At 43.6% G+C, this 26,496-nt stretch overlaps 1 long non-coding RNA gene across 1 annotated transcript in view; it reads right to left on the bottom strand.

The window, feature by feature from the left end:
* LOC124723184 overlaps window positions 1–26,496 on the bottom strand; it is a 131,796-nt gene that overhangs the window by 42,172 nt on the left and 63,128 nt on the right. The window contains exon 3 of the long non-coding RNA XR_007006531.1: window positions 16,090–16,122. This is a non-coding gene — a long non-coding RNA (uncharacterized LOC124723184). The remainder of the gene's footprint in view (window positions 1–16,089; window positions 16,123–26,496) is intronic.

The following is a 26,496-nucleotide window of genomic DNA, read 5'->3' as shown; positions in this document are numbered from 1 at the left end:
CACACAACACCCAGTCATCACGAGGCAGAGAAAATCCCTGACCCCGCCGGGAATCGAACCCGGGAACCCGGGCGCGGGAAGCGAGACGAGGACCATCCATTGTATATGTATCGACAGCAACCCACAGCCCGCCGCCTGCCATCCTTCCACCTCCTAGAATTTTAAATCCGGTTAACTACTTTCACTGAACGTAAACTAGAACTAAACTTATAGCTTACGCACTACCTCTGAACTGATTCCGGAAGACTGAACTAATTCGAATGGACCCTCACAATGGCTCTTATTAACAACCTATTCTTGTAGTCAGTGACGCCAGGATGTGGCGGTCACATTGCCAAGCGGCTTGTCGTCACTAATGGTTGTTAAATGTTTGGTAAGTAGCTAACCCTCCGGGTGATCAGTGACAGATGCTCCGCGATGAAATACTATTCATAACTCTTCTTAGCATTCCTGGTGACAGGGTCTACTGGTCAGTCCTTGGGATACAAGACATCAAATGAACAATGGGGGAGCTTCCTAACTTAGTTCATGGAAATGACAATAGCAATATTTTTTTACCCGAAGACTTTCTTGAATAATATGAAATACAAAGATTTTAATTTCTTATTCCCTGCACCTCTCCCGAAGGAGGCACGACCCCCAGTTTGAGGGTGACTGCTTTAGACCATGTTAGAAGAAAAACTAAATGAGAAAAACTCTGGATTTTATAAGGAGAAAATGGAAACAAGAGACCTATTTGGATCATCCATCCTGTTTACCAGATGTAACATCATCTATTTCCACATCTAGAAAAAATTGTGACTATAAATGTTTTTCTGCCCAATGAAGAGGTTATGGTGACTACAGACGGGTAACATGCAGAACATTGATATTCGAACTTCTGGAACAGAATATGCTCAGTGGAAAGTGACGGTCTAATTGCATTAATGTAATACACCTTGATGATCAAATAGTCTTTCATTACAAAACTGTCCAATTTCAATCTGCAGATCAATGAATCTAGTTCAACACTTACGTTTACAAATCTTCTAAAGCTTTTTAACGAATAAGATACAATAAAAAAGTTGTGTGACATACAGTTTGTTACAGTTACAGAGTAACTTCTTGACGTGGAATTGTAAGTCCACTGTCGTGAATAAACATATAACAGCTTGCTGTGGTTTTATATTAAGAAATTTAAGAAACCTAAATAGTGCACCTGCACTAGTAAAAAGTGCCTTCTATCCATTAAAAATGGAACTTAATAATCCACAGAAAAGAAATGTTTACAAGTATAACGTGAGGATTTCAATAACATCAAAAAACGTTAAAAGAACTATAAAACATTTTTAAAAATGTGTCTTCTCTCCTTTCTAATATTCGGAGATGAATCCACCCGCGTTATGTCTGAGGTAGGTTATGGATGTGGACCCACACAAGTTATGACAAGGGAAAGTATCAGTATACAAAATAGTCCAGTTGAGGTAGGAGTTCACAACTGGATTGCAAGTACAGGCATGATAGGAGTATCACGTCGCTGGAAGTACCACCATACAGGATCCTTTGCGTATAAAAGTTCGCTTAATAGCCACAACTGATCAGTCTTCTCCGATAGCAGAATGTGTCAAAATCGATTTCTCCAAAGTGCTAAATATCTCTCAGTTACTAAGGAAACAGAGGAGACGAATTGATGAACGCTTTGGTTTGTGGTTATTATAGGAGAACTTGGATAATCTTGTTACTGAGATCGGTAACGTAAATTACACCGAAAATGGTACACATCTTGTGCTGCTGGTCTCGACGGAGGTTCAAGTCCTCCCTCGGGCGTGGGTATGTGTGTTTGTCCTTAGGATAATTTATGTTAAGTAGTGTGTAAGCTTAGGGACTGACGACCTTAACAGTTAAGTCCCATAAGATCTGATACACATGTGAACATTTATTTGGTACACACCTTAGTAAGAAGAATATAAATGGACTTACGCCAATTACAGAATCGTTTTGTGACAACATTATGATGGTTAAAATCTGTGATGAATGGACTGCCAGGAACATTTAGAGAGAAGAAAATTACACGTTGCAAACCTCCTGGGCTCCATACTCGAATGCAACTGGAAAACGCCCCAATAACCGGTGCAATGGGACGTACCCTCTGCCATGCACTTCACAGTAATTTGCAGAATGCAGATGAAGATGTAGATGCCGAAACAGATGTAAATGCAAGTACGTTTGTTGCCGATTAAGACATCTTTGTGAGTCATAGTGTCAAGGCGAAACTGCTATTTCTCCAACCTTAAAAAGTGGAATGAATGTTACAATGGACACTAGACAGATACAGTGTAGTGTCTATTTATTCAGGTGTGCTGCACTTGTGTGATAGTGACTTAATGTGCTGGAGATACTGAATGCAGCTACTGACTGGATATTAGACATATTGCACGACGTGTGCCTTGCGGCCTGTGCCTACAGAATGTTTAACGGGCACTGCTACTAATTTCTAAACATCGCGTGGGTAGTGGGATGTTCCACCACCACCACCACCTAGGTGGTGGTCGATGTATCCCCACCATGACCTTTATTTCTTCCACAGTAAAGTTTCCTTCGATTGCAAATATGAAGGTCTCTGTGTTCACACTGTTTGCCTTTAGCTCTTTTAAAGATTTTATGTTGGGTACGGCCGGCCGGTGTGGTCGTGCGGTTCTAGGCGCTTCAGTCTGGAACCGCGTGACCGCTACGTTCGCAGGTTCGAATCCTGCCTCGGGCATGGATGTGTGTGATGTCCTTAGGTTAGTTAGGTTTAAGTAGTTCCAAGTCCTTGGGGACTGATGACCACAGATGTTAAGTCCCATAGTGCTCAGAGTCATTTGAACCATTTTTGTTGGGTACGTCACCTAATGCAAGTTCCTTGCGTGTGCTAGATATCACCTGTGATGCACCCTACACGCATCGAGGGCTCTCACACGGTTGCCACCAAGCCACAGCAATTGCCATATCATTGTCGGTCATTGCCTGAAGTCCCGTTTTCCCAAAAAGAATGAACATATACTTCATGGCATGCGTAGGAAGTTGATACCTCTACCATCAACAGTGCGATCCTTGCGTTGTCAGTAGACTACAATGGCGAAGGTACCTGATGACTCCACCACATTGGATTTGCAACTGTGTTGGCCTTCTGGGCTCAAGTGTAGATTATCAGTTTACTCATCGTAAGGGATTCTTCTACAGTAGTCCTTCCCAAACGCTTCGCACAACTGTAAAAATTTGGAAAAAGGAGAAAGGCAACCCGATATCAGGTAGTGGGTTTCTTACCCCGACAAAGTGATAGAAAAATAATGAATTGTCCCGAAATAAAACTTAAGGGATTGTCGTATCGACATTAAAGAACATGAATGGGGCCGTTAGAGCCGAAAAGAATACAGATAGTCTAAAGAGAACGAGTTGCAGAACGGAGGAAGAAAAGATTAATTCTGCAGTGACTCGAGGACCTATGCTCACTATACACGTACGGACGAAGAAATTTTGAGTCCACTGGGAGGATTGCATGACTATATTGGTGCCGTAGTGTAGGTACTCATCCCAATAATGAAGAGCACATTCTTCGTGTACAAAAAGACCCTTTGCTTCGCTTTAAACACCCAAACTGCGTTGACTGCACTTGAAATCACCATATTCAGATTCCCTAAGTCTTCAGCTACGTTTATCAAGGAATTGCAACAGGTTATTTGTGTTGTGTGACATTAAACCCTGTTCACCACTATTTACGATTTGTATGTTTAATTCACGAAGTGAAAGTATGAGGGCTAGAAACGAGATTCATAGAAGAAAGTAAGCGACCTTTCTATTATTTCAAAAGTAATCTTCATAACTGTTAATACATTTATGCCACTGCGTGACAAGACGGTCACTGACTTCATGAAAATGATTGCGGTTGTCTACTGTAATGGATGTTTCGTTCTCAGAACTTTAGTACCTTAGCTGTAATATTAGATTCCGTATAAATTTCCGCCTGACATAATTTTTATGCTTAAATTATATAGTCCACATCTAGAGATAATTTTGCATATGTATTATCACCAAAACACTATTTTCCTGATAATATAATTTTATTTTTCATATCGATCCGTATAGCAACATTGATCTTGAGCCACGAAAACTAGTAATCACAGCTATTGCCTCAAATGAGTCAGAAACCACTTTACAGTGAAAGTAATACTATTATCATATGTAAATTGCAGGTGCAGAGGGGAAGAAAGGGAAGGGATCACTGCTGTCAACCACATTGGGACACTACGCGGAATCTGCGACGACGAGTGAAAATGTGTACCGTACCGCGATTTGTTCGCGGGATCTCCTTCTTAATAGGCAGGTGCGGTATCCACTGCTCCATCCAGGACACAGACTTTTTGAAACTGTTTGCGGACTACCTCGGCACGCCTCACGTCCGGTCCACACTCCCATCGAGCGCTTCCAATCCGTAGTCACTGTCCATATCCTCCATATTCGCTCTCTGAGATTCCCGCAGGAGGTCGCACGTATTTGTGCATCCGCATTGATCAAGGTGGATTCACTGCCCAGCTAGGCCTATCAAATTATATGAATATGGTGTCTGTTCTTCCGGACATGTCCGAAATAACAGAAACCACACATTCATATAATATTATTATGCTTTAGTTTTTTAGGAAATAAAATTTCTGTTTACATTTTTATTTCTTCTAATTTTACTATCGATAATTCAATCGACAATTATGTAAGAAGTGAAGTTGGTGGTTTTTATACTGCCTAAATTTGTAACTCCAGTTATTAATTATTAGGAGCATAAATCCTTCTGTCAATCATTATTTCCACAAAACATTATGTAAATTATACTTGAAAAGTAATTTCAATTAAGATAGTCATAATAAAATTATTTTAACTACATCCAATTCTTAAGGAACTTGAAGCTATGTACGTAATACTTATAGAAATTTTAGGCGCCAAATGCGCCATAATAGTTTTAGTTGCTGCCCAGAGCGGTCAATATAACTATGAAGTTCATTGTGTCGTACTGAAATGCAGCACAACGCATTTACTTAACAAATGGTGTTCTAGAAAGTGTCAAGAATTTACGATTAAATACTGATGATGCCAAAGAGCACCAACATTCCAGTGGCTTTTACTTAAACGAAAAACCTTGGTCCTACTAATTGGGAAGCATAAACAGGAACCGACATCCTACACAATGCGACACCCATAGCACGACACACATCTATCTGCTAATATAATGTCTCTGCAATTACGAAACCATACAAACGTTGACAGCACTAGAATAGTTAGTTCAACGTAGGATATTTACTTTCTGTACATCTACGAACATTTTTTTGGTAAGGGATATGTAACATTAGACTACGGAACCACAGCATGGGGAGAGATCGAGACTGTATGGAGCATGTGTAACACCTCCCCAGCGAAAATTTTGAAGGTAGCCGAAACAATCTTGGTAACATACAGGCAGGAACTATCCTGCAACAAACTGATGCCGTCCGTCAACATTCCTGTGCGTTTGAACTTGACGGCGCGCTGCAGTTTCTTCAGTCTGTCAATGTGCCGCTGTGCGTTAATTGTGGTGCCGTGTTTCAGAGTGTCAACGAGCAGCTGGACCTTGCAGTCAAAGAAAAAGCTATCAAACAAAACGCCATAATTACTTTCCTGGAGCTGGCGTACACGACCTTGGATTTTTTTTTGGGGGGAGGGGGTTTCGGGGGAGGGGGGGGGGGTTAAATTCATGTGCTTCCAGTGTTGGTTCTGACGCTTACCCTCTGGCTCAAGATGATGGACACCATGCTTCATCTCTCTTGATAATGCGGAGCAGGGAACGATATAAGTCATTCTTCATCGTGACACTTCTCCACGTGCTGCAGTGATGTAGACTTCCCGTTTAACTTCCGCTCCTCCGTCAGCCTGTGGGAGAACTTCAAATACTATGTCATGAGCGATACCGTGACTGATCCCCAGCAAGAGCCGAATGCCTCCCACCCCCCGTCGTCGGTCATTTCTGACAGCAGGATTCACTGCAGTAATGAGAAAAGCGGTAATGAAACGATGAGCCTGTCCTGGCTGACTGCTGTGTTTCAATGACACCCGACCTTCCCGAAATCGACTGATTTAAGGAAATCGTAACATAGCATTCTTTGCTTTGGAGAATATATCTCACAATGAAAAGTTAATATTTTATAACAACCTTCATTCTGGATTCAGAATAATTTGTACAGAATTGCAGAATACGTAAGTCAATAGAACAACCGAGAAATCGAACTCCTTGAGTGGAAACATCGATGTCTCGTCGAGCTGCAAAAGTAGAGAAGTCAGTATCTTTGCGGATATCAGATGGACCATTTCGTTAATTGGGGTCTTGCATCGCAGACCTTTAATATCTAGTAAGGAAGAGGGACGAATCCTCGCTCTGTCACATGGAAGGAGTTTATGGCAAAGGCACTCCATTTTCCTTATATTCCGCAAGTAAGTAACTATAAACCTAATCTTAAGAACATTTTGACTTATTCTGATTTCCAAAGCAGTCGTTTTGTCTGTGTCTGGTTGAAACGGATTATCGAAAGTATCGTACCATCGTAAAACGCTTTGGATGATTTTCATTCGGCAATAAACATTCCGGAATAAGTTTGGGTATTCAACTGCAAAAAAAAAGATGAACGATTGAATTCAAATGTTACCACCCTCAGGAGCTGGTGCACAAGCTGTTGCTTCTTCAGATGTTGTGAAGTGGCATGTAATGTACAACAGTTCAAATCACTTGTAAATTGGCTTATACCCTGCAATAGTAGAAACTCTTGGTGCTTTAAAATGGCGTAATTCCAAAACTGTAATAGCATATTACAGATTGGTAGACTATACAGAGCGAATAAGAATTTCACCGACAAACTTTCAGAGATGGTGGTATGGGACAAATCAAGAAAAATATGCAGTAGTAAACATGGCCTCTTAAATGCATAACTTAAGACCTAGGGCGTAATTCCAAAACTGCAATAGCATATTGCAGATTGGTAGACTATACAGAGCGATACCGTGAAACACATTTTTTACTGTAAGCTCTTTGCTTCCCATATTCTGGGTGAAAACAATGGACAAAATTGACCATCAGAAGAGATGTATTTCGCAATTATGAGAATGAAGAAGTGTTTACACCTGTTCAGGTATACACTTGAGAGACGCTGATATAAACATCAAAAAAGTACACAATACTGTATTGAACAATCGGCCATTGAAGGTGTTTAACGTAGCTGACGCGACAAGCAGATTAGTAAAAACAGTATGCTGCGTTTTAGGTGAAGAATTAACTGTGTAATGTGTTTCGAGAATGACAGCTACCGCATTCGTTGATGCTGACCAAATGAAGTGCGAAAATGAATATCTCAATAAAGTTGAGAGCGTTAAAAGAGCTGACTCATATGGGCGATGTGTTACGATTGATGAGTCATGGGCCATCACATCGCGCCAGAAACGAAACAGAAAACAGCAGAGTAGATACGATCAGTTTTTTCCTCAATGAGACAGGGATTCTTCTTGTTTATTGTCTCGCTAACGGTAAAACAGCAACTGATTAATACTACACACGTTTCTTTGGTTAACTACAGGAAGAAATATCCTTTCGAATAAGATTGGTCTGCCCGGGAAAGCAGACTCATCATTCCGTGGCACGATTCATCCGCCTTCAAAGTTGCTTTTATATTGGCAAAACTAAGCGATTACAAGTACGAATTCTTTGTAAATCCGCCATTGTCATCAAATTAGATACCAACTGACATTCATCTATCCCACGTCACAAAATCTGCGATTGCAAAAGATTTTTAATCCACTGAACAGGTTATGACAGTAAATGATGTGTGTGCTGCAGAGCATTCAGAATCTTACATGAAGTATGGAATCTATTCATTGGAGAAATGATGGAAGAAGTGTACGGACCTAAAAGAGATCTACACTCGAAAACCTTTTTCACCCGTTCTTTTACTGCCAGACAAGGAATTTTATCCTTGTCCTGGTATAGACATCCTACAGGTACAAGAACAGGCATGGCACAGAGAAGGCACCATAGATGTTTCACAACAAAGACCATTGTAATACAAAAATGACCGTCCTTGGCACTTAATTTTCTGTTAGTAAGTGCCTATGATATAAATTATTTTGATTCGAAGTACGGTACCATTACTTCTTTTCAGTTACACGTTCATATCCTCCTGCTATTGGTGACCGAAAATAATTACAGCACCCCAGTAAGACTTGATTCAATCATTTAGTTGTAGAAACTACATGAAAAAATAGTAAACAAGAAACAGACACAGGTAACACTACAACACAGCCTTCGATCCCCCAATGTGGCAGTGGTACAGGGTGTTTCAAAAATGACCGGTATATTTGAAACGGCAATAAAAACTAAACGAGCAGCGATAGAAATACACCGTTTGTTGCAATATGCTTGGGACAACAGTACATTTTCAGGCGGACAAACTTTCGAAATTACGGTAGTTACAATTTTCAACAACAGGTGGCGCTGCAAGTGATGTGAAAGATATAGAAGACAACGCTGTCTGTGGGTGCGCCATTCTGTACGTCGTCTTTCTACTGTAAGCGTGTGCTGTTCACAACGTGCAAGTGTGCTGTGGACAACATGGTTTATTCCTTAGAACAGAGGATTTTTCTGGTGTTGGAATTCCACCGTCTAGAACACAGTGTTGTTGCAACAAGACGAAGTTTTCAACGGAGGTTTAATGTAACCAAAGGACCGAAAAGCGATACAATAAAGGATCTGTTTGAAAAATTTCAACGGACTGGGAACGTGACGGATGAACGTGCTGGAAAGGTAGGGCGACCGCATACGGCAACCACAGAGGGCAACGCGCAGCTAGTGCAGCAGGTGATCCAACAGCGGCCTCGGGTTTCCGTTCGCCGTGTTGCAGCTGCGGTCCAAATGACGCCTACGTCCACGTATCGTCTCATGCGCCAGAGTTTACACCTCTATCCATACAAAATTCAAACGCGGCAACCCCTCAGCGCCGTTAACGATATAGTGCACAGGATTGATGACGGCGATATGCATGTGGGCAGCATTTGGTTTACTGACGAAGCTTATTTTTACCTGGACGGCTTCGTCAATAAACAGAACTGGCGCATATGGGGGACCGAAAAGCCCCATGTTGCAGTCCCATCGTCCCTGCATCCTCAAAAAGTACTGGTCTGGGCCGCCATTTCTTCCAAAGGAATCATTGGCCCATTTTTCAGATCCGAAACGATTACTGCATCACGCTATCTGGACATTCTTCGTAAATTTGTGGCGGTACGAACTGCCTTAGACGACACTGCGAACACCTCGTGGTTTATGCAAGATGGTGCCCGGCCACATCGCACAGCCGACGTCTTTAATTTCCTGAATGAATATATCGATGATCGTGTGATTGCTTTGGGCTATCCGAAACATACAGGAGGCGGCGTGGATTGGCCTCCCTATTCGCTAGACATGAACCCCTGTGACTTCTTTCTGTGGGGACACTTGAAAGACCAGGTGTACCGCCAGAATCCAGAAACAATTGAACAGCTGAAGCAGTACATCTCATCTGCATGTGAAGCCATTCCGCGAGACACGTTGTCAAAGGTTTCGGGTAATTTCATTCAGAGACTACGCCATATTATTGCTACGCATGGTGGATATGTGGAAAATATCGTGCTATAGAGTTTCCCAGACCGCAGCGCCATCTGTTGTTGAAAATTGTAACTACTGTAATTTCGAAAGTTTGTCTGCCTGAAAATGTACTGTTGTCCCAAGCATATTGCAACAAACGGTGTATTTCTATCGCTGCTCGTTTAGTTTTTATTGCCGTTTCAAATATACCGGTCATTTTTGAAACACCCTGTATTTCAAGGTACTATCTGCCCGTCAGGTTGCCTACGCGCAGGGCTTGTATAGATGCAGGGGAAGTTAACCTCGACCTTGATTGCAGCCGGCCGGTGTGGCCGTGCGGTTCTAGACGCTTCAGTCTGGAACCGCGTGACCGCTACGGTTGCAGGTTCGAATCCTTCCTCGGGCATGTGTGTGTGTGTGTGTGTGTGTCCTTTCAGTCTGGAACCGCGTGACCGCTACGGTTGCAGGTTCGAATCCTTCCTCGGGCATGGGTGTGTGTGTGTGTGTGTGTGTGTGTGTGTGTGTGTGTGTGTGTGTGTGTGTGTGTGTGTGTCCTTAGGATAATTTAGGTTAAGTAGTGTGTAAATGTAGGGACTGATGACCTTAGCCGTTAAATCCCATAAGATTTCACACACACATTTGAACATTTTTTGAGTATCCTAACGCTCCATTTTTCCGACATTTTCCCCAATACTATGGAAGCAATTACGTAAAGTAGCACCTGCATACACGAAAAACTCGAATGGAGCCTCAAACCAATAATTTTCCACATCTACGTTGTAGTAGAGTGTCACAAGGCAGGAAGTCACATACAAGCGATTCTGTACATGCTGAACGAGCATTTTGCTTGTTCCGACAAGTCTCATAGCCAATGATCGTAAAAGTCAAACATGTCGATTATCCATCGACAGACATGGGCACAGTAGCGTAAAATACACATGTCGACGACGACAATAAACAACGTTACTATTGTGTCGAAAATCAAACAAGAGTCAGTAAAATAATGTTGTTCGATACAGTTCCGCGCTGTCGCCTGACAAAGTAAGAGCCTACGGAATATCAGAAAAGCTGTGTGGCTGGATTGATGAGTTTTTAGCAAACAGAACACAGCATGTTATCAATGGAGAGACGTCTACAGACGTTAAAGTAACCTCTGGCGTGCCACAGGGGAGTGTTATGGGACCATTGCTTTTCACAATATATATAAATGACCTAGTAGATAGTGTCGGAGGTTCCATGCGGCTTTTCGCGGATGATGCTGTAGTATACAGAGAAGTTGCAGCATTAGAAAATTGTAGCGAAATGCAGGAAGATCTGCACCGGATAGGCACTTGGTGCAGGGAGTGGCAACTGACCCTTAACATAGACAAATGTAATGTATTGCGAATACATAGAAAGAAGGATCCTTTATTGTATGATTATATGATAGCGGAACAAACACTGGTAGCAGTTACTTCTGTAAAATATCTGGGAGTATACGTGCGGAACGATTTGAAGTGGAATGATCATATAAAATTAATTGTTGGTAAGGCGGGTACCAGGTTGAGATTTATTGGGAGAGTCCTTAGAAAATGTAGCCCATCAACAAAGGAGGTGGCTTACAAAACACTCGTTCGACCTATACTTGAGTATTGCTCATCAGTGTTGGATCCGTACCAGATCGGGTTGACGCAGGAGATAGAGAAGATCCAAAGAAGAGCGGCGCGTTTCGTCACAGGGTTATTTGGTAACCGTGATAGCGTTACAGAGATGTTTAAGAAACTCAAGTGGCAGACTCTGCATGAGAGCGCTCTGCATCGCGGTGTAGCTTGCTGTCCAGGTTTCGAGAGGGTGCGTTTCTGGATGAGGTATCGAATATATTGCTTCCCCCTACTTATACCTCCCGAGGAGATCACGAATTTAAATTAGAGAGATTAGAGCGCGCACGGAGGCATTCAGACAGTCGTTCTTCCCGCGAACCATACGCGACTAGAACAGGAAAGGGAGGTAATGACAGTGGCACGTAAAGTGCCCTCCGCCACACACCGTTGGGTGGCTTGCGGAGTATAAATGTAGATGTAGATGTAAAACTGTCTGATTTCTATATAGGACGTAACAGAATCATTAGTGACCGCATGGAACACTAAGCTGATAGGGGCACTCAAGTGCAAGACCTGAATACAGTATGTATAACAACAAGTAAGGAAACCTGATATGGGTGAAAGTCTACAAAGGTAAAAGTGAGGGGGAGGGGCAAATAATAAGATGCTTGGGTGGAAAAAAATGTTCTTGAACCACCCCGGATTATATGCTACTAATGACAACTGAAATTAATCACAAAAACAAACGTTTTCAAACAGTAGATAGCTTGCGTCATCTGTCTTGCTTGAGCGAAATATTGTGAGAGAGGCTTCAGTTAATCCTGAAAATTCAGTAGCACTCTCTGTGGGCCGCGAAGTATCGATGTCACATATTTAATGTCTAGAAGTTAAATACAATTAGCAATTGTGCTCATTTGTATTTTGAGAACCGATTTTATATATTTAGATGAATTTAATCCTGGCTACGCTCGTTTGCTAACCTATGATTTATTTCAGTAGTGCTAATAATCAAGCCGACTGTATTTTAACAAGGAATACAGAAAATTTAAATGTGGAAATATTGAATTTCAAACTCAATTGTGGTTACTAAGTGTGTTTTGCACTTGAAATCTTACATGTAATACCATTTTCGATATCTGAAATTATACACTACTCGCCATTAAAATTGTTACACCACGAAGATGACATGCTACAGACGCGAAATTTAACCGACAGGAAGAAGATGATGTGATATGCAAATGATTAGCTTGTCAGAGCATTCACACAACGTTGGCGCCAGTGGCGACACCTATAACGTGCTAACATGAGGAAAGTTTCCAACCGATTTCTCATCCACAAACAGCAGCTGACCGGCGTTGCCTGGTGAAACGTTTTTGTTATGCCTCGTGTAAGGAGGAGAAATGCGTACCATCACGTTTCCGACTTTGGTAAAAGTCGCCTATCGCGATTGTGGTTTATCGTATCGCGACATAGCTGCTCGCGTTGGTCGAGATCCAATGACTGTTAGCAGAATATGGAATCGGTGGGTTCAGGAGGGTAATACGGAACGCCGTGCTGGATCCCAACGGCCACGTTCATTAGCAGTCGAGATGACAGGCATCTTATCCGCATGGCTGTAACAGATCGTGCAGCCACGTCTCGATCCCTGAGTCAACAAATGGGGACGTTTGCAAGACAACAACCATCTGCACGAACACTTCGACGACGTTTGCAGCAGTATGGACTATCAGCTCTGAGACCATGGCTGCGGGTACCCTTGATGCTGCATAACAGACAGGAGCGCCTGCGATGGTGTACTCAACGACGAACCTGGGTGCACGAATGTCGAAACGTCATTTTTTCGGATGAATCCAGGTTCTGTTTACAGCATCATGATGGTTGCATCCGTGTTTGGCGACATCGCAGTGAACGCACATTGTGTGTGTGTACGCAAAAGGAAATAAAGCTTCACACATACAATTACTGGATTACTTTGAAGGAGATATCTTGTGCAAGGGGTAATGTTTCAATTTAATTTGTTTGTAGAAACCACATACTGCTAGGGCTGTATCATTTTAGTATTATGTGGAGATTAATTGATGGGGCAGGGGTGGAGAGGGGAGGGGACAGGTGGTAAGGGAAGGAGTGGGATGACGAGAGCCTAATTGCATAATGCTTTTAAGGTCAATGTTGAAAGGTCATTGACCTGACCCTGCATATAGACAAGCCTCTGCCCCTGCTTGTAGGCAGCCCTACAGGCATAGGGCCAAGTGTACCAGACAATACCTTGATACACTATCTGTGAACCTTTGTAAAGTGGCAAGAGTTGTTCCTGAAAAACTACAGTTTGGACAGGAGCAAACCTATGGCTGCATCTTTATAATGTATGTTTGTATGAACGATACAGAGACTGGTCCGTTTCATCTGCAGGGAAGCGCGTTGTCTGGCAGAAAATACAGGGCCTTTAATAAAATTCATCTGATTTCACAAGATGTGATTTTTCAGAAATGTTCAGATGCACGCGAAAACATCCAGACGACAGTAAACTCGTACCATACTTTTGCGGCATGTTTAGAGTTAATTCATTCACTGGCGCTGCTATGAGGCGTTGCAGTTCACTCAAAGTTCTTAGAGGGGAAGAAGGGATACAGAGTGTTTCATAAAAGCCCATGCTCCTCTCCCCCCATAAACAAACATTCCGTCAGTTCCGACGACCCTGAAGGATAATGGTGCAATGCGATATTTTTACGCACCCTACCACCAGTCCACTGTTGGAATAGAGCATTGTTAAGAATTACACGCAGCACAGTTTTAACTGGATTCCACCCGTTGAAGAGGAGAACGCTTGGCGCCATATCGACTCGACGCACACCGGGACGATGAACGAACGAGAGAGTGCACTAGCTGCGCTATGGAGGCCCCTATCGGCAACTCCGAGAATCGGTAACTTACATGTGGCGCGCCAATGTAAACTTTTAATTTCGATGCGTAAGTTAAGAGACATCCCACAGTTTCTACCTTCATTCCTGTAGAAGATATAGCTTTGTGAAATTGAGTGACTCACTCTGATACACCATGTGTTGTTCGAATGTCATCAAAAATAAGAAAAGGAATGTCAGAGTTTTAACGTATCGTTGACACGGTACGAGCAGTTGTACATTTTGGGGCGTATTCAGAAGGAGATAAGACACCTGGATGCCTCCAGAAATCACTCTGTTATTGAGCCGACTCGATTGAGGGACCCTTGGAAAACCTGAGTCAAGGATTTGGACCCCGATTCTCCAGAATACTAGACTCTTTCCCTATACACCATCACCACTTTGCCGACATTATCAGAGTTTTAAGGAAGAAGTGACAGAAACCAATTATCACACAGAAATATATCTTACTGGAAATAATTCCTCTTGTATAAGGATATTTATCGGCAAGTACATCTCATGGTTCAACTGGCAGATGGTGGAAGTGAAAGCTTAAATTGTGAGACGCGAACCGAAGCTAGGTGAATAAATTTTGCATGAGATACAGAGAGGGAAAGGAAGCAAATTATAATCTATTGCCAGTTCCATATATGGTTACGACGTTCTTCTAAAATTTTTTTTTTCTTTATTGAGTTTCTATTCCCCGCCGTAGGGGGCGGGCTGGCAGCAGCTTAGTATGCCACTCTTCAGTCTACAGAATTTGTTATAAAAAGATTAAGTCAATAAATAATAAACACAGGCGATAAATTCGGAGACTTAAATGGTAACATGGCAGAAAATCGTGGAACTTAAAACACAGAACAAAGGGATGATGATGCTAATAAAATATGTATGAAGCAGACAGGTAAAATAATAGACAGACAATTAAGAAACGCGGTGACAGTCTGGTTACTGTTTGCAAGACACATAAAAATCACACCCAGCAACAGCATGATTTCTGTTCGCAACACTTTGGAAAGACGAACAACACTGAACATTCACTTGAACACTAGACTAAAAAGTTGGCAAATATGACATACCACAGCTGAGGGCAGACGGGGGGAACCTGGACAGATTATGGGAAAGAAAAAGGTAAAAGGTTGGGGGGGATGGAGAGGAAAAACGAAGGAGGGGAGGGGGGAAGGAGCCGATGGAGGACGAGGACCCATAAGAGGGGCAGACATGACAGGGATTGGGGAAAGGCAGAGGAGCAGGGAAAGGACAGAGGACAGAGGCAAGGAGGGGGGGTGAGGATCAGAGTTGATAGGAGGGATAAATGGAGGGAGAGAGGGCATCATCCGCGAGGGGAAGTTGACAGAAGCCACCTTGGGAAAGGAGATGAAGGGTGTAGAGATAGAGGGTAGGGGGGACACAACAGTGAAGGCGTGGCAAAGAGCAGGGATGGGAGAGGAGTGAAGCAACCAGGGGGTGAGGAGGATCAAGGTGGCGGGAGGTGTAGAGTATGCAGATATGTTCAAGGTATAGGAGCAGATAGGGGAAAGGAATGAGGTCATAAAGGATCCGCATGGGGGACGGGAGGAGTATACGGGAGGTGAGGCGGAGTGCATGGTGCTCGAGGATCTGGAGGGACTTATAGAATTGGGGGGGGGGGGGAATATCCAGGTGGGACTGGCATAACAGAGGATGGGACGGATTAAGGATTTGTAGGTGAGGAGGATGGTAGAGGGGTGCAACCCCCATGTCCGGCCAGATAGGAGTTTGAGGAGTCGGAGGTGGTTGTGGGCTTTGGACTGGATGGTGCGGAGATGAGGGATCCAGGTGAGGTGACGGTCAATGGTGAGACCAAGGTATATGAGGGTGGGGGAGAGGTGGACAGGACGGGCGCACATGGTAAGGGAGAAATCCAGGAGCGAGTGGTACAACCTACGATGATTGCCTGTCTTTAAGACTTTAATATCTTCATACTTACCACACCTTGGCGGAGCACCAGCTTCGTCACGAGCTGAAATCACAAAGATGATGCATATCAGTAACAGTACAGAAAGTGTAGCAATACATACGCAATTATTCCTGTTCAAGACAGCTATGAAATAAAATAACAAGACACAAACAGTTAATGTCATATGTAGGATGGATACATTTGGGCTATAGCGAACAAATCAATCGAATAATTTCCTCTACCTCACTGAAAAACTGCACACAGAAATTATGCGGTAAATTCAGGATTGCTAAACAACTTCCTTTCGTTATAAAAACTGTTTCCATTTGTTTACTTACAGCCCCACCAAGTTACGATGCCCCAAGTATTGTGTAATAGACTCCATCATCAGTATGGAGAAAAAGTGTGAGATTCATTGTGGGGCATTGTGGAACATTTTCGCTTCAGCCCATATAGTTTCATGAAGTACCGATAGGTGGCGGCGCTATACGCAGCCGTCAAAACGGCGTCTGTAGCGGAGGTGCGTTCCAAGCAGAGAACTGGTGGCGGAAAACCGGAGAACCGTAGATTTTCATAGGTGCTTGTAGAATGTCTACGGGGACCTGACCGCCAACAAAAGCATGTTGAAAAGGCATGTGTCATCACCGCAACAAGGCCACGCAAACCCGTCTGAGTGCCGCGAGGGTTATCCGCTCGGTCTAGGGCGTCTTGTCACGATCCGCGAGGCTCCCCCCGTCGGAGGTTCGAGTCCTCCCTCGGGCATGGGTGTGTGTGTGTGTGTGTGTGTGTGTGTGTGTGTGTGTGTGTGTGTGTGTGTGTGTGTGTGTGTCGTCCTTAGCGTAATTGATTTTATGTTAAATTAAGTAGTATGTAAGCTTAGGAACCGATGACCTCTGCAGTTTGGTCCCATAAGACGGTACCACAAATTTCCACATTTCCTACCCGTCTGATCTCCCGTATGCCCGCCAGTGGCACACAGCTGTGACTCCTGCAATGTTCAGCGTGTACGTCGCCACAAAAATGCAAACGTACTTCACCTTCGCATCAGCCTGATTCATAATCAGGTGCGTAATTTTGTGTTTTAATTTGCGTTCAGACCTTTTTTTACATTGAATTTTCATTATTGCTCTCTTGTGCATTTTATGTCACTGTTCTACTGACTATTGTACGTAACGTTGATTGTCTTGTGTTGTCATTTTGGGTTTTTCTTTTCGTATGATGCTATTTGCATTTTTGTTCTTCAGTTATTGCTATACTTATTGTATTATGTATGGTGTTTGCCCTTTCATGTTTTGTATTTCACTAAAAGGCCATATGCGTATTTGTCACTATGTTGTAACATAGTGTTGTTTGTAATTCTGCTCCAACGTCATTGTCATTACTGCCACCGGCTGCCTGTTGTTTCTCGCTACGTTGGTGCCAAATAGACTCGACGCACACTAGGACGATGAACGAACGAGAGAGCGCACTAGCTGCACTATGGAGGCCCCCGTCGGTAACTCCAGGAATCGGCAATACACAAGTGGCGCTAATGTGAACTTTGAATTTCGATGCCTAAATTAAGAGACAGTTTCTACCTTCATTCGTGTAGAAGATACAGCCTTGTGAAATTTAGTGAATCTCTCTTACTTTAAGAGTGTGTTTGCATGCCAACTTCGTAATTTTGTTCTGTGTTTTTTTTCACTTATGTTCTGTGGCACTTAATGAGCGTTGTCGGCTGTATGGTCCTTGTAACCCAAAGCCAAAATAAGGAAATAAAAAAAAGAAACTTCTCTTTTTCCATGGCAACGCAAGGCCTCTCACAAGTCTGCGCACCCGAGAGGAGCTCATAAAATTTCAGTGTACTGTTCTGTTTCATCCACCCTGTAGTCCCGATCTCGCACCTTCCGACTTCCATCACCCGCCAGAAGCAGTACGTGGATGATGGGGAGGTTACTGATGTAGCATACGATGGCTCTGACCTCAACCAGCAGAGTGGTAACATGTGGGCATGCAGGTCCTCCTAGGAAGGTGACATAAGGTCGTTGCATTGAACGGAGATTGTGTTGAAAAATAGGGTTTTGTAGCCCAAAGATTAGGAAATAATATGGTGCATTGGAATCCTGAATAAAACCAACATGCTTTGAGGAAAAAAAGTGTTGCCTTACTTAATGAACACTCCTCCCACACTATGCAACACAATTACAGAATCACTGTTCCTAGATGCTGAGACGGTCTCTAATTGCGGCGTAGAAGTTGGAAATTTGGCTAAAAGGTACCTACAAGCTTCCTCTTAAAGTGCAAACTTCACGCAAACTGTGAAATGCTTTAATGATGTCACATGGGCACCAAATGCCACAATTCTACCTAACCCCGCAGTGGACATGTCACACAATGAGACTGTCGTCACACCCCGCTCTTACCCACATTTCATCCCTTATTTTGACGCCTCCACTGTGGAGGTCAGAACCGCAACGTTCTTCGTTGATATCACGCGGTTTTCTTATGCGTGGCCGAGAAAAACATTTCATTCACACCGTCGCTCAGAATCGACATTTAAGGGCCAGAAGGGTGAGCATAAAGGGCGTCAATGAAATCACCCCATTTTTTTGGGGCGCTGGTTCCCACACATTTCGCGGTCGAAAACGATAGTTCACAGTGCAGTGAGCAAGAGGACGTCGCTCTTGACTGTTTTGCACTGCTGACACGACACTCCTGGGACGATTTAGCCCTTCTCTATGGACATCGTAGGCCAGGAAACCCATTAACGTGATCGCACCTCATTTTAGAGCAGTCGACGGAAAGTTTTGCTCTGATGTAAAGGACAGAATCGCTAGGGACCATTCAAAACTATTCGAAGAAATTTGAAGTGGATTCGAAGCAGAAAGGATGTTTTTTACTTTTCCAGTCCTCCTGTTTTGCATCATACCGTGAACTGATCAGGAAATGATACGACTTTGACACATGCATGAATAAAACGACAAAGGGTCCATCGAAGACCACCCATTTCAGCAACACCGTCGGTGCCACCTGCCCACCTTTGCTGAAAACTTTAAAAATGTACCTGTATATAGACAAACTGTAACACGAGTCCTGGGTGCCTGCAGGCAGGCAATCGCCTTACGCCTCTCTCGTTCTGCGTGCCTTCTACCAGGCAAAAGAACTGCAATGTAACCTACCTGCAGGCACCTAGGAATTTTGTCATAGTTTTTCTGTGTGTATTACATTTTTAAAGTGCTCAACAAAGGCGGGCAGGTGACACCAACGGTGTTGCCAAACTAAGTGGTCTTAGACCAGCGGTCGTCAAACTATGGCTCGCAGGCTGCATTCGGCCGTATTTTATAATACGCATTTAGCAGCTAACAGCCAGATCTAAAAAAGTGCGCTAACGTTAAGCACTTCTTAAGAGTGTAGTTTTCCTGCCCAGTAACAAACAAGAATACTTACAGAGTTGGTAAAATTTTAAGATGTGCTTAATTTTACCAGATGCTGGTGAATTCGGTTGTGAGGTAAGTAAAACTGGCCTCCTGCTTCAGTGGAAGTGGAGTACACCGTTCAGCCACTGCGGGGTTACAGGATGTTGTATTGTTTATTTCCCATTACTGACAACACACGGGTGTGCGCAACTCGTACCGACTAGCCAATATCATAAATTTTGACACAGAAGTAATATGGATTTGTGAATGTGCATTACAGAATCGGTCATTTTCAAATGGGGTACTTATTTGTAGTAAATAACATTAAATGAATAAATTTTTGCAAATAAGATTAAATGAGTTAAGGCCATTTTAATACAATGCTTTGAGAAGAAGATAACTGCCATTCCATTTATCAAACTTTATAAGGACAAATATTACTATTATTCCAAATCATTCGCACATATGGTGAAACCAACAATCCTTCACAATGCAACTATAGTGCCACAACTGTCAGATTGCTCAAACTCGCGGCCGTCTAAAACAAATAACTGGCAACACAAAATGTTCCTAATGGTACCTGTGGTATCACGTAGACACCTAGTCATAGGTGCCAAAGTTTGCAAGTGAATTGAGAGTTTCCATCACACGCCGATAGCAGTCATGCACGATTCGGTAGACCCAATGGTGCACGCCCGTACCATGACTGGCCTCTACCGCCGCAATACAGGACGGCCGGTGGCAGTCACAAAGCCCACTCACACTGGGAGCCTCTGCGCTGTGTGACACTATGCAGACACCACCTACTCGCGGCTATACAAGCAGTTGGACGTTTGGACCTATTATTTGTGCGATATAAGAACACTACTCTGCCTCATAGTGGGAGGCGTCCGTTACAAGGATAAGAGGGCACTCGGGGGAAAATTGGTAAGGCATTGAGCTTGCACTACACAGCGTTTGAAAGCAGAGCTCAATTGCCCGTACGTCTCTATCGACAACTACGTTGTTGTAGCGTCGTTATCCAATTGAAACGATTCCCGGTGGCCGACAGTGTGGATGTGTCTGTAGTGGAACTTGTCCTGCGTATTGTGGACGGTGTCGGCCTCTATCGAGGCGAGGGCCTAACAGTCCTTCTTCGGGTAATCACGATCTTGTAGTGCCTGTATTGTTCAGCAGTACGATGCAATGTTCCTACGAGCATGCATGCATGCCCGTGTGTGACCACAACCGTTATGAAATACATGAAATGTATTCGCAGTTGCAAATATGGATAGCCATCAGCTGTATAACGGAATGACGACAGTGGCAATATGAGCCGGATCCTGACTCGAACCCATTACGCCATCCGAACACGGCTCACGGCCAGACACAAATTTCCGTGTGTGATTAGCCATATATCTACGACCTTTACTCCTACATCCTTAATGTATATTCCCATATAGGGGACATTTTACTTGAAAGTCGCTTGCTCGGTGTCGGCAGATGTTCAGAAATCTGATACAGTGTTCCTTCGGACGTGAGCGATATCTCATTTGGTCAGAAAGCTCTCTCGTTGAAAGGTCACAGACAGTAATTGTTTAAACGGATGATACATGTAATTTTAAACAGTCGGATTTTATAGCCGAATTCACTTCACAGAAAAATAAATTCTGATTGATTCTTTAGCGACCCTGTAACCCAACTACGCGCGAAGTAGCGATGGAATATTAGCAGAATTAGTATATCCTTGCACTGCTACCTAACTGCACATAAGTACGTGCACGCCTTTAATCGAACGCTTATTGTACGCAGTTATTTTTTTTTTTAATTCGCGGTGGTCGTGGAAAGGGGGTACGGGTGGTAGATGAGGGAATAGATGCTGGAAACATATTAAACCAAATCTCCTACGCATCGTGTGCTTCCGCAACTCATACATTAGCGACTTTCACTGCTTCAACATTTCGCAAGCATGTTCCATCCTCCTTCCACCGATGCTGTCATACTTTTCCTTGTGTACATGTAAGGAAAAGAATGGGAATTATAGGAATTATAGGAAGCCGTAACGTCTGTCCATGACGCAGTCCTTTATACCGAACTGTCTAGTGCCTGACGTACGCTAAATCGCTTAGTGTCTGACGTACGCTGAATCACCTAGTGCCTGAGGGACGGAAGTCGTACTGCTGTGTTATCTATGTACTTTCCTTCCCTAACGCGTCATAGACAACCTGTTACATAACTGCGAATAGCACGACCGTAGCTGTCAAAATCATGACGTGTACTTCAAGGTCCAGCAAAAAGACCTCCCGTACTTGGAGAGACCGCTGCGTGAGCTGTGGTGGGGGTACTGAGGCGGATGGGCTATCGATAGCGGTATACCTGCCATTTTGAACATGCGCAATGGCTTGGCTAGGTGAGCATCGTGCTTTTGTTGTGAAAGAGTGTATTCGTAACGGAGGTTGTTTCAATACTAATCAGCGAGCATTTCGCATTCGATTTGAAACTGACCGACATGATTCTCTATTCCTGATAGAAAAACTATTCTAAATTGGGTGGCAGGCTTTAGAGCATCATCGGGTTCTGCACTGAAAAGAAAATCCATTGGCCAATCTCGGACTGCAACAACGCCTGGAAATATGAGAGCGTCCGCCCAGCAATCTCCAAAGCGTTCAACATTCAAACATGCAATTGCCCAGGGATAGTCTGATAAGAGTGTAAGAAGCGTCCTGCACAGAGATCTTAACATGCACCCATACAAAATGATGAGTACCCAAGAATTAAATGAAAGAGATTCTCGACCCCGCAGAGTTGCATGTGTGAACATCTTCAGAGAATTTTCTCTGATGCGGTTTTGACTTCTTCTGATGAGAGCACCTTGCACTTGTCAGACACTGTAAATAAATTAAATTTCCGCTACTGGGCAGCAGAAAACCCTCAGGAACTTCACCAGTGACCACTTTTCAGCCACCGTGCAACAGTTTGATTATAAAGACCTTCCTCCAACCTAAGTTAAACTAGTTTGTTGGGGACCATGCAGAGGGGTAAGTCTGATCCCAGCAAGGCGCAGCATTCTCTAGAAATTGTGAGAGAGTTGATTCCCTGGACGTCTTTTCTCTTCGCGAGGAGACATCATCTGGCCCCCTAAGTCACCCGATTTATCACCTTGCAATTTTTTTCTTTGAGGATACTTGAAGGCCCACAACCCTGCAAACACATACGGATGCAGTCAGCCAGGAAGTGGCATCCATGTCACCGGAAATGACACGAAGAACTGTGGACAACTTCCGGGAAAGGCTTCGAAAATGTGTCGGCAATGGAGGACGCCATTTACTGGACATAATTTTAAAAACCAGCTAATGTAAAATAGCGTAGTATGTTTTTGTTCACAAATAAAAGTATTTTCTATGTCTCTATGTTTTTGTTTGTTTGTGATTAGTTTTTGAAATACGGGTGGTCTTTCTGCCGGACCCTGCACGTGCTTGGATATGCTACCCCCAACCACACAAAGCAGGTACGAGTAATTCCATCTACATTCCGTACATACAGAAGGACTGCGCATCATGTTTCTCATTCAGAAATCACATTTGCGTTCTGGTGGTATGTGACAAGATCGTGTTATGAATTGCTTGTTCGTAGTAAGGCATATATTTGAACGGATAGTGCGACGACGTCTGGAACACCCCTGGGAAGGAAACATCAACTTGACCTCTTATTTTAAGGAGTAAAAACCACGCTTGCAAGATATCAGCCTCAGCAATCGATCTTGCGCTTGAGTTTGGGCCGTAATTCTGATAATATTAAGTTGTGACCACCTGGCAGTACAGTTTTTGAACTGCCACTTTCACCGTATGTTTGTCACTCGGTCCTCCGAAGCGCAACCGCCTAATGCCCCAGCGCGAGGTGGAGTGTGTACCAGGTTTATAAATTAAAAGTTTTCACACTGTTAGCGTGCTTTGTTCACTGTGTTAAAGTACGCGGTTTCTAACCTGTAGTTGGTGCTAGGCTCTCTTTGCTTTTATCATTTGTATGTTGCGGTTAACAAATGCAGCGAAAATGATTGAAACGAATTAGTTAGTCATTAGAGAAGCACCGTAGCGCTTTTTATATTAACATCGTTGATGAGCCGGCCGGGGTGGCCGAGCGGTTCTCGGCGCTAAGGTCTGGAACCGCGCGACCGCTACGATCGCAGGTTCGAATCCTGCCTCGGGCATGGATGTGTGATATGTCCTTAGGTTAGTTAGGTTTAATTAGTTCTAAGTTCTAGGGGACTGATGACCTTAGAAGTTAAGTCCCATAGTGGTCAGAGCCATCTGAACCATCGTTGATGTGCGTTATTTTCTTTGGATTTTAAAGCAAACACTCTTAAAGTAAAGTACATTTGCAGGAGGTGCGCTATTCGTTAACTTGCAAATTGAAAATTATTAATTTAATTTCGTTATAATGCTTCAGTTGCTAACGTTTGTGAATTTTTATTTCGATCTTCCCTCGCCTTCAACATTGCCGCAAATGAGAGGGCTCCGGTTGTCAATCCTCTGTAAAGTACTTTGCTGTAAGATATTCAGTGGCTGCAGAAGGGCAAAGCGAGTGACAAAACAACTAGTGCGCGCTGAATTTTAAAAGCTGTACATTCAGAACCCCATAACTGCGTACTACCTGAATTATGGCACAAATTTTCGCGCTGGCTCGATTGCTGGGGCTGACATCTTGCGAGTGCGCTTTTTTCCCCTTACAATGTGAGATCAAAATGGGGGCGTTTCCTTGTGAGTGTCAGCACGGCGGCCATACAGCTGTGTGTAGAGGTTCAAAGAAGAACGAACATTGCCAGATTGCATTCGTCCTCTTCACAAGGGTCGAGACGATCTCGTCTCCCTCGTATCTTTAGGCAGTAATATACAAAAGAAGTGGATAAATCTGAGATTATCATACGTGAGGGATATCAAAAGCTCTAGAGAAGTAACGAGTGGTTCTGCAGCGACTGACAAAAGTAAATATATTTATTCTAAAGTCCTGAAATTTTTATCACCTGTTATTCTACAGAAAATGCAAGTAAACAAAATATCCGGTATTCGTGTATTATCTTATTCTAGACAACTGAACGCATTCAAATTCCTTTGTTTTTGAATACTGTCACATACACGATTCTTTCCAGAACATACACTAATTATGTGAAGAAGATGACACCATTAGTAACGACGAAGCTGAAGGGGATAGCGATGAATTATGAGCTAGTATCAGTGTGGGAGAAAGATTCCTTTCAAAAACAAGAAAAATTACTAAACAAGGTCCAAAATCAGTCACAGACAAAGTATGTTATGTTTTACGCCGAAGCACTGAAAATAGAGAAGAGTACAACACAGCATCATCTGCTGGTGATAAGCTTTTAATATTATCTTTGGTAAAAGACTTGGTAGCTATTCCAGAACACAACAAGCTTTTCACAAAATGTGAAATAATTCATGTGGTTGCTAAATGTAAGCTACAGACTTCTACGGCCATGCATCAACCACGTCATGCAAACTTCGCAGTATACATGGCGCAACAATGTCATGTAGGCCCAGTTTCTTTTCACCCACCGCAGCGTTTTTCTACAAACGCCTTTAAAATGGTTGGTTGGTTGTTTGAGGTTAAAGGGACCAAACAGCAAGGTCATCAGTCCCTTGTTTCAAAGAGACTCCATTCTGCTAACGGGACATCTCAGAAAAGTCAGACCAATAAAACGGAAAAAGGGGAAACGTAAAAGGGCAGTCACATTGTCATTTGTAAAAACAAATGAGGGAAGTTGGCAAGAGAACGAACCCAACACTATGCTGAAGCAGCATAGGCAAGACCACCTGTGACTTAAAAGGGACAACTGCTATAATGCAGAAAGTACGTATGGGAATAGAAAAACTAACCAAGCCTTAAAAAGAAGGGGTAAAAACAGAGTAAAAGGGAAAGAAAAGAGGATTCCGGTCAGGGAGGTGAATCGGGAATCTCTGAACACTGCCTACAGTGGGAGACACCCAAAAACTCACCGCCCTGCCCCAACACCAGAGGGAGATTAAAAACTTTAAAACTGAGAATAAAAACCACTCTCCCGGAGGAAACCTAGAACCAGAGAGACCATCCGGGAATCGTCAGCCAACATCAAAGGTAAAGTGTGGGGGAGTCTGTACTTAGCACGCAGAGCCAAAAGAAGGGGGCATTCAACCAAAATGTGGGCCACTGACTGGAAGGCTCCACAACCACATAGCGAGGGTGGCTCATCACGCAAAAGGAAACCATGGGTCAGCCTGGTATGGCCAATGCGGAGACGACACAGTGTGGTCGAGTCCTTGCGGGAGAGGCGAAAGGAAGAACGCCATGGGCCTGGATTCACCTTAATGGCACGAAGTTTATTAGACAGTGGAGTAGCCTCCCAAGAACTGGCCCATGACTGTGCAAAGTGGGATTTGATGTGAAGCCGTAAATCCGCTGCAGGAGGGGTTACAGAAAACGGGGGGTAAGTAACTGCTCCCCCAGCCAAACGATCAGCGAGCTCATTACCCGGGATACCCACATGGCCCGGGACCCATAGGAAGTCAATGGAACAAGCAGCACGGTGAAGATCAGCGAGATGGTCATGGATGGCAGAGACCAAGGGATGGCGCGAAAAACACCGCTCAATAGCAAGAAGGCCACTCATCGAGTCCGTACATAACAAAACGCGGTTGAGTTGGGATTGTTTAATAAAGGTAAGGGCCTGGGAAATTGCCATCAATTCCGCAGTAAACACCCCACATGAGGGTGGCAGCAGATGATTTTCCGTTCCAACAAAGGACGTGAAAGCATACCCAACATGATCAGCAGATTTAGAGCCATCAGTGTAAAAAACAACAGCATCCCGAAACTCCCATAAAATTTGGCGGAAAAAGGAACGGAACACCACCGGGGGGATGGAATCTTTCGGACCGCGGCGGAGATCCATCCGAATTCGAGGCCGAGGAACTAACAAAGGAGGGGTGGAGGGGAGGGAGCGAGGAAGACGGGACAAAGAAGGAAGCCGAAAATCACGGTTAAGAGACGCAAGGCGCAGCCCAACCGGTAA

This window comes from Schistocerca piceifrons, chromosome X (assembly GCF_021461385.2).
Source record: "Schistocerca piceifrons isolate TAMUIC-IGC-003096 chromosome X, iqSchPice1.1, whole genome shotgun sequence".
NCBI lineage: Eukaryota > Metazoa > Arthropoda > Insecta > Orthoptera > Acrididae > Schistocerca > Schistocerca piceifrons.
The sequence above is the reverse complement of the archived record's forward strand: the minus strand, read 5'-3'. Positions and strand labels throughout refer to the sequence as shown.